At 38.3% G+C, this 10025-nt stretch overlaps 1 long non-coding RNA gene across 1 annotated transcript; it reads right to left on the bottom strand.

Moving 5' to 3' along the window:
• Positions 1–914: 914 nt before the first annotated feature.
• LOC135417593 (uncharacterized) lies at positions 915–3005 on the bottom strand. The gene is made up of 2 exons (XR_010432121.1): positions 2868–3005; positions 915–1146 (listed from the first exon to the last, which is right to left on the bottom strand). It is a non-coding gene; the product is annotated as an uncharacterized LOC135417593 (long non-coding RNA).
• Between the last annotated feature and the right edge of the window lie 7020 nt (positions 3006–10025).

Raw genomic sequence — 10025 nt, 5'->3', positions numbered from 1 at the left:
AGAAAACAGAAAAGTATTTGTAGAACCGCCAAGTTATTTTAAGGTTTGGAAATGACCTCATAATGTGAAAAAAAAATAATAAAAAGAAATAAAATGATTTATTAAATGAAAGGTGAAAAATGTCAGGAGTTTAACTGGTGTAATTTTTGTTCCTTGTAGAATTTCCAGTCTTTTTGATGATTGATTCAAAGGAAATCGTTGTGCTTATAATTTAAAAATTCATTCATTGATTATCAGATTTTTTGGTAATCATGTTAGCATATTTCCCATTCTAATACGTTAATGTGTCTGACAATGGGTAGCAAAAACAGAGCAATACAAGAAATAACCCATTGTACATTTTTTTTGGTGTATTTGAGATCACAGTTCCTGCCCAACTATCAAAAATCTCTTGTTTGCCACTGTGGGTTGTTCTGAACAAGCCCCATTTTTTCTCCCAGCATCTGAAACCATTTTCCCCCAACACCCACGTTACTCATCTGAGTCCAATTTTCCCCACAACTATGGTAACTAATTAAACAGTAAATTAACCCATTTATTAACGGATTACAAGCCTTGGTAACAGTACATGAGATTCTGTAATTCTTTCGTTGTATCTCTGCTCTTCCTCTTGGATTTATTTTAATTAATTGGATCAACTAAGATTATAAATTCATCTTTGATTGTTATCAGAAGAAAAAAAATATTCCATCTAGGGAAGTTATTGCTTAATAAAAGCAGGAGAATACTCAGGAGAATCACTGAAAAGAACCTTTTTCCTGAGAATATGTTGGACAGTTTTGAATTTCCAAAAACACAAGTATTGTCTTGTTCCTGGAAAAAAATCTTGAGGCCTTACAAATTTCTTCTTCAGCAAACAGGCGAAGTTTGGACAAAACAAAAATACTTTTGACAAAGAGAAATGAGTCCCAAAGTTAAATTGCAATGTTTGAGAAGTGCATGTTTTTAATATAACAATTCTGCTCTTAAAGCAAGTTGTGAAATGATAGTTTAGAAATCAAGTTTTTTTCACAGCCTTCCTGGCTTCTCTTTTTCTTTGCAGCTGGCTTCCAGTTGGTTTAGTATTTGACATCAGGCATACTTTGAAATGAATTCTGAGGAATGACTTGGGAATTTTCTGATGATGGAAGATCAGTCCTGAATGCCCTCAAGAAAAGGCAAAAATCCTTGGGTTTGATGCTTTCAAAAATACAGGTATTGGCTGATAGAGCAGCATTACACTAGCATATCAAAATGTTTCAGGGTAAATGTGCAAAGATATTAAATACATATTTTCCTGTTTAAGAATGACAGTAAATAAAAATTCACTTTGACTTTTGTTCAATTAGACAGATGCCTTGGGAAAAATCCACCTGAGTATTTGGCCTTTGAAAATGCGGAATTCGGTTGCTAAAAAGTCCATTTAGCAAACTCTGCTGCCTCTTGTCAAAACATGGGCTGAGAGCTTTATGTGGCACGTAAAGCCCTATTTTTACATTGGATAACTTGGTGAGTTTCCCACAAAGTCACTCCGAGCCTGTGAATGTTCAGGAATTCTGTCCATAGTGGGACATAGCAATGGACATGGTTTTGAAGCTGGTGCTCAGAGTTATGAGTAATTTTCTTTTTTTTTAATCATTCTCTGACAGAAAAATAGCCCGTGCTTATTTTGGGTCTTTTATGCCATATTGAGCACTACCTATATTTAAAATCAAATCCTTTGGGATCACCACCCAAGTGCAACAGGGTTAATGTAAAGACACAGCCTTTCACGTGGCAGTGGGTAAGATCAGCTGATCAGCACATTTGATCCAAACCTTTTTTAAAGACACTTTCCTGAACATTCCAAAGCAACCTATTTTTTGCCCTGACATTACGTACCAAAGAGACTATTTTGGGATGTTACACATCCTGGTATTTATAAACACTGTGATAAAAGTTCTGCGCCGAATGATGTTTCCACCGAAGGTGAAAGAAAGGAATGATGGATGTTCTTGTGTATCCTCATGTCAACATATTCCATCTTGGAATTCAGTCCCTGAGTGTTCCCCACCCCTGGGGTTCGCAGGCATTGCAAGGCCCTGGCTGCACAAACCTGTGACCAGGTTACTCTGCCTGGCCTTGCCTCCCTAGCCCAAGGCTGGCAGAATATCAGAATATCTCTGGTAGGATCATTTCCTCTGCCCCTCAGGCAGAGAGTATCCTCCTTCTCAATTCTTTCTTTCCAACCCCTTGAAATAGCCCTGATTTTCAGTGTATTTGGCTACATACCTACAGGCTTTTTCCCAACTAATTACTATTAACTTGAATACAGTAACAAAAATTATTATTGGGTAGAATTTTTGAGATTTTCCTTATTATTTTTACATTTGGTCGGGGGTTTTTGTGTTTGTTTGGTTTGGTTTGGGTTTTTTTGGGTTTGTTTTTTTCATTTTTTTTTTTTTGGAGGGAATGATATTTGGGGTCCATTTGTTTTCTGATAAAACTCCAAACACCTCCAGTGCAAAGGCAGTGTCTCTCCAGATTGCTACAGTGTTTAGTCCTGATTCTTTATGGATTTTTGAATATTACAGAACACAAATAAATCACTATATTAAATCCGCTCATTCAAGCACCAGTTATCACTCTTGAGGTGGAGCTGACAACAGTTTTGTGTGAGAGTTCAGTCTGGGTGAAAAAAAAAAGCGAACAATAAACCACATCATCTCTTACTGCAGCCAAATATTTGTAAACTGAAGTTGCTGACAACGTAAGTGGTAACAGTCATCTTGCAAACAGATGGGACAGTCCTGTGTTTGTGAACTTTTGCCCTAGGAAGCCAGAGGGTAAAGGAAAGAGGAGAAAGTAGAAGAAATGCTTAGTAATTGTTACTTATTACTCAGTATTACCTTGCAGTTATTGTTTCACTCAGGCACACGTGTATAACGAATTTATAGAAATAGTCTCAGAGTAATTCAGATGCAGCAGGCAGGTGTATTTTTGAAAACTGCCACTGGTGTTTGCGTAGTTGTTGGGTTGGTTCGTTTTTCTTAGTCATAGTACACGGAGTGACAGAGTGGTCACTGGACTATCAATGATGTCAGAGATTAAATTGCGTTCTCCAAACAGAAATTTACGCCCTGTACTTTCAACTGAACTGAAAAATCATTTAAAATTTACAATAAAGAGTCTGCACTTTTTATCTTTTTAAATCTTCCACTTTGAAATCTAAATAAATTAAATTCACAGGGCTTGTGAAGGTGTCTCAGTGTGGTCTAAAATTTAGGCAAGAAGTTTATGTGCTTAAGAAAAGTCACTTTGCTGTGCATGTTAAGCGCTCATCTACTTTAAAGCATGAACTTAGTTACAGAGTATTTTAACTTTTAGTGTTCCAGAATTCCTTATACACCTCGACTGCCATTAATGCAGCATGTTGGTTTTCACTGCCGGCTTTTTTTAGATCCTCTTTCCTAACTGGCAATGTCACACTGTTTCACACACAGTGAAATGACCAACACTCCCAAATGTGGTTAGGTAGGAAATATTTTCTACAGAGGTTAGTACATGAAATCTGTTGGTGGTTTTGTTCACCACCTTATGTTCTCTGAAATATGCTTTATTATTTTGCAGCATCCTTAACACGCTCATCCCGCCTCTCAAGCTCCACTGACACAATTCCTCCAACCATCACAAACTGCTGCATAACCACTGAGACACACCCAGTACGAACCAGCCTGGGACAACCTGAAACTGGTGCTAGTGGCAGAGATGTTTCTATATTTGAAGCCTCCTGCTTCCAGTACAGAGCTGGTCAGGTTCAGGATACAGCCCAAGAAGAAGCTGGAAATGTAGCCTGTCAATGTTCCAAAATAATCACCAAAAGTAAGAGCTATTTTATGATAAGGCTTAACAAATTTGGCTCTGGATGCTGCTACCTCTTCCACAGTTCAGTTTGTGGTGCCAGATTTGGTGCCTCTGTTTATTTCCATGCAGAGTTTGATATCAGCTCCACTGTACCAAATAGAGGGAATATTTTAAGTTTAAAAATATTTTTCTGCCTAAAATTTGCTAGTGAACCAGCTCCTTCCTGGAGTATCAGCTCTTTAGTTCAGGGAAATGCTTAGTAGGAAATAATTAGTGTAACAACTGGTATTTTACCATTTGCTTGAGCTGGGGGCTTCAGTGACAAGTGAACTCTAGTTGTCTTCCCTGCAGCCTGACTTCTATGTCTGATGCTGTGGGCAGGCCCCTGTAAGGTTTTTATTCTCCTTGACAAAACACCACATTTACACAGGGAGGATTTCCAACATTTTAGGTTGCAATGGGAATGAAGCATGTTGAGCAACAACGTGCTGATGCACTGTCTCAAACACAATTTTGCTGTTGTTGCAGCTCCTCTGTGGAACATTCTGCTCATGTGGATGCTCTCTTTAAGCACTTCATTACAAATTCTGGCCCTTGTTCAACAAAGGTAAGTTTGAAATGCTTCAAGCTGTATGTGCAGGCTCAGACTTTGTACCTGACTGAAGTAAGTCCAGAAAGGCCATTACGTCTGTCTTCAGCAGGAGAGGGCCAGGAGGGTGGTAGATTTGGTAAAGAACATTTGGAAATCTTGTTACTTCCACCTGAGAGTCCATAAATTGCAGTAGCACAGAGTTTTTAAAATTAATTTAAGGGTGGCCCCATAAAGGATTGATAGCTTTTAAGGATTAGGTTAATTATCAGCCCTAATTCTGTAGCTAAGCACCCTAACAGGCAGAAACAGAAAGCTTTCTGGTCAGCAGAATTTTTGGGAAGGTTTTCGAGCTCATTGGTCTAAACTGAATGAGCTTTTTTAAAGTGCAACCAAGTGTTCTAATTCAGAACATTTCAGACCTTAATTCAAGGTCATAACAGTGAAAATGTACTTACTAGAAAAGTGGAAGAGAAGAAAGCTGCTTCCTCTGGCTTGGTTTCTTACAGAAGACAAAGCATTGACTACAAAGGTCATTGACAGAACACGAAAGAACTTTATTGAGGGTGGGAACTACTTCCAATATAACAGCAGGAATGGCTTTGTTAAAGCTTTCAGGAAAGTTTTTTGAGATGTTTGGAGTTTGTGTGTTCCCTTTGATTTCAGGTATACTGAAAAGTCCTGCAAATATATTCAGTGCTACTTAACCTTATAGTCTATAGATATCATAATTCAAATCTCTTTTTATATTCTGTGGGAATAATCTTCTGCTTGTTTCATTGTGAGTTTCAGGTGGAAATTGTGGTTTCTTGGGGTTTTTTATGCGTGTCTGTGTTTTGAACATATTTTATGAAAATATGGTTTATTACCTGCCAAACCTGCTGAGGTGAAGGCTTCACTTTGGGAAAGAAAATGAAAACAGAGGTTAAGGTTGAAGGCAGTGTTAAGATCTTTGACAGTGGTTTCTTGTAAATGGTTTTACCCCTTTGAGTGTAGAAAACTGGATACTTCAAGACATTCATAATGTTCTTATTTGGCTTGTACGTATTGTTTAGAAGTAAATAACATAGGTTGTCTTAGTCATAATGATACTGCACCAGTTGTGACTCTCTCGTTCATTTTAGCAAATTAGTTTGGCTGCTTATCAGGAAGTGACTTCAGTAAGGAAGCACAGTAATTCAGTTATCAAGCACTCCTTTTCTAACCCTTTCGACAAAATGCATATGAACTCAATGTAAGAAAAGCATTTATTTTCAGCTTCTTGTCTTCAATTACTCATTTTGTTACATGCATGATTCACCCTAGAAGGTTTATCTGTCATGGAGGAAGCAGGAGGAAGAATGAAAAGATCTAACAGCACCTGAAATATATCATTGCATTGTAGGCAAGTAATACTATTTCCAGGCAAAATAGCTCAGTGATCTCTTAGGAGGAAATTCCTCCAGCCCCTGGGCCTTGTACCCTTTGATCCTGATCATCTTGAGATAAGCAATTAGAAAATCTCTAGCTTGGGAACCGTGTTGCCTCCAGGGTGGCTCTTGCTCATTGTGAATAACTGAATTTGGGTTGCTGAAATTGCTGTGTGTCCTCTCAACATTACTGTTAGTACAGTTTAAGAAATTGAAATAATGGTAATAATCTGAGAGTGTTTTGAACATTTCACAGGCACCGTTCAAAGTTCGCATTCCCTCGCTGTCAGTGAGAAGGAAAAAAGCCATATAAGAGTAAATTCACAAGATTACATGACAGGCAGTGTAAGCATCTTTCTTAGGAGAAAATCTATCTTTGGAGAAAACTTCTGATGTCTTTTGGTAATATTTTTTGCCGGTTTTACTTGTCTTTATTTCACACATATAAATTCACTATGAGTTGAAAAAAAGCCAGCATCGAATTAATCTGTATTTCCATCTTGATAGACAAGGCATCTTCAGTCCACTTTGAGTATTATGCATGTCTTCAACATACAACTACCTGACCTAAGCCCATCATATTGGAAGCTAGAAAGAATTTCTTAAATCTTTTTAATATCAGTTTAATATAGAGAGGTCATCTGGAGGTTTTTGTGGCCAAGAACACTTAGCCTCTCCAGTATGCTTTTCATTCATGTTCAACTATGGGCTAGCAAGATTTAAGTATCCATTCTGCAGGGGACATGAAGAAAGCTGTAAGCAGAGCCTAGCACTCCTGTGTCCACAGTTGGATAGTTATCATTCTGTGGAGAAATACAGAGAAACAAGAATGAGCACTTGTAGGAAAGAGCAAATTCATCCAAAGGGCTGTGTTGTATGAAAAGACTCAAAAATAATTAAATAAAAAGGGAATATTTTCACTTCTTTAAAAAATATTATTTGAAAGATAACCATGTCAGATATTTTTCCAACAGTTGGTATTTTTCTATACTAATTTAAAGAAACAGAGCACAAACTTGTGGCCTTTCAGACTCTCCCTTGCAGCAGGCTACGATTTGCCAGATACATTTGCCCTGTGTTCAGCAACAAAATAATATAGGCATTTAGTTAGAAACCTAAAAAAGGAAACAGGAGATCATCACAGAGGCTCAGAACAACATTGGAAAGAAACAGGAAGGTCCGTGTGTAGCTAAAGGATAGTGTAATTTATGACACTGGATGCAACAGCCCTGGGAAAGAGGTGAGCGTGCAGATTTACGAGCAGGTCAGAGCAGGTCGAAGTCCTGCCTGGCTGAGCTGCCAGAGTGTATCAATTCCCTTGGAAAGGTGCCTTAATGGAGACATTTTTGCCCAGTGCAGCTGTATGAATCAGCAATGTGACACTGCTGCTTTGCAATGGGATGGGAGGTCTGGGTGACTGGTCTGAGCAGTTCTGTTACCCGGACAACACGGGTAAACTTCAGCTGCTTGGAGATTTTTCCAAGAAAACTACTGGCACTGGCCAGCTGCAAGCAAAACTGGACTTTTGTGGCTTGTGCATCACAGGCACTAACAAATCTTAGTGCTATTGTGATCAGATGAAGAAAAATGTTTGTAATTTAATTGGGTTGGGCTGGGGAAAAGAAAGTCTGGCGTCACGGACGGGCCACTCTGTTTGAAACTGTCTGAGAGGAAAAGAATTCTGTTACAGAAATTATTCTGGCAAATTCTTCTCTTTCGAAGAGTAGACAGATGAGTGTTTTAGATACAAAAGCAGGATTTGCAAATTGAATATAAACCTGGAATTGTTTAAGGATTTGAGCACACTGGCTAAAAGGACAGAGCCCAAAGCACTTCTTTGTTTTTAGTGACATCAGAAAACACTGAACAAACACACAGTTTTCTTATTTTTCCTAAATTATGAATGCTATATTAATGATTTTTTGATAAAATCTAGGACTATTGTTCAAGGTAAGAAGATCCAAAATGTTATTAAAGACATTAAGCCAGTGTGCTGTTATCTCTTGTAGGGTGTTCAAACTGTCAGAGGGCAGGCTTAGGTCAGATATTAGGAAGAAATTCTTCCCTGTGAGGGTGGTGAGGCCCTGGCACAGGTTGCCCAGAGAAGTTGTGGCTGTTCCACCGCTGTCCAAGGCCAGATGGGGCTTGGAGCAACCTGATCTAGTGGAAGGTGTCCCTTGCCCGTGGCAGGGGCTTGGAACAAGATAACCTTTAAGGTCCCTTCCAACCAGACCATTCTGTGGTTCTATGCATATAATGTTATGTTAATTGTTATCAGATTAACAGTAATATATAAACCCCAGGTGTGTTGATCTTAATGACAAAAGACCAGAGAGAAGGGAATATGGGAAATTTCTAACATTTTAGAATTTTGCATTTTGTGTTCTGTATTTTTGATGTGCCGAGTGTATTGATTTTTGTGTTCTGTATTTTACCATAGCCTCTGAAAAATAATGAGCTTCACTCCCAACAAAATGATTTTTTAGTGACTAACTTCAACTTGTTCTGAAAGTAAACAATTATTTCCTTCACTATCCTCAATACTTGGAAACTACAATTTAAATAACTTTAATAAAAGTTAAATTTAAACTTTAAAAATAACTTTAAAAAGTTAATAAAGTACATAACTTCTAAAAAAACCCACTTTAGTTGATTGATATCTTAGAGGGGTGTTTAATTACTGTATTTTTTCGGGAGTGATGGAAATGGAGTTTAGTCTGTAACATTTTATTTTATTGCTATACCATTTAGAATCTAATCCTTCATGTACTAAAAAACCACCTCTGATAAAGATCCCAGCAGCAGATGAACCAAGAGCAGCAATTCTGCATCCTGTCCCATGTGAAGGGCACTGATTTCCACCAAAGAGTGCAGGTCTGGCATATTTCTTTTAGACTTCTTATACAACGTATTTCTCTCTGTGTGGCAAAAGATAAAGTATGATAGACCAGGAGCTTGCACAGGTAAGGCAGTCTTGAAAATTCCTGTGGATTTGATTCCTCAGAGCCTTTTGCTGATTGAAATCTCGCTGGTTGGCACGTTCGACTGCTGGTAACAGAAAAACATGTTGAACTCGTGTGGCCTAAACTGAGAAAAGAATAGGTTTGTTTCTTTGTCTCCAAGTAGGCTCCTCCAGGGTGAAGAGTCTGATGTCAGATACACTGAAGCCTGTCGAGTTCAGAGGAGTTACACGGGCCCCAAGCCAAAATTAGGGGGGAATTGGCTGGAGCATCCGGCCTTTAGTGCTCCTACCAGTGCTGGTTGCAATATCTGTGCTTTTGTGCATTTGTAAAACACACAGATTTTTAGTGGCACAGTCCTTGAGGGCTTATAAATAAATATAAGCTTTCTGCAATATTTTTTTTTTTCATTTTGTCTTTCAACAAACCGAGATATCTTCCCTTTTCTGTGTCTAGGAAAATGATAAGCTAAACCAGTGCATTTTTACCATCATGGCTATTTGCTGAATGCTGGGCCATACCAGACATGGAGTCACATGGCAACCGTACAAGAACAGCTAATTTTTAGTACAAAATTACTAAACAAAGATTCTTCAAGGCCCTAATACTAGGGTATGCTGATTTATAGATTCAAAATATGACCTGCACTCCTGGAGAGCTTTGTTTTGCTTCCCCCTTAGATGCTGATGGGACAACTGTGCTTGGAATTCTGCCAGAGTAGATATTCCAGAAAAAAAAAATTGATGGTTTGAAATGTTTTCTTACAACATAAATAAAGCAATTTAGGGATGAAAGAAACACGACCCTTTTTTATTCTGGAGGAACAGTGTTCACAATGGGAGTTCTGGAATAACTAGTCTGGAATAACTGTTGTGGTCAACTGCCAGTGTGTGAAGGAAGCACTTGCTGATGGGTGCTGCAGAAGATTTACAAAAAAACTTAAAAAAAAGATACTAGCTGTTGAAAAGAACATCTTGGCTCTTAGAACAGAGCCAACATAGACTCAAAGGAGGCAAGTTAGCTAGATAAACTAAATCTATAAACAAAAGAAGATCAGAATATGTTTGGTCCCATTCACATGAGAGGTGGAAGCCTCAAGGAGCTTTCCTCTTGCAGGTGTTTCTACATGGCTTACAGGAAAGAAGAGGAAAAATCCAGTGTCAGACAGTGTCAACTAAAAAGGATCCCTGAAGTGGTTTACTGCCAGGATGGCTGGGTGGTCAGAGACCTTGAGGTAAAAATGGA

This window comes from Pseudopipra pipra, chromosome 7 (genome assembly GCF_036250125.1).
Source record: "Pseudopipra pipra isolate bDixPip1 chromosome 7, bDixPip1.hap1, whole genome shotgun sequence".
NCBI classification, from domain to species: Eukaryota; Metazoa; Chordata; class Aves; order Passeriformes; family Pipridae; genus Pseudopipra; species Pseudopipra pipra.
This window is presented reverse-complemented; position numbering and strand designations above follow the sequence as displayed.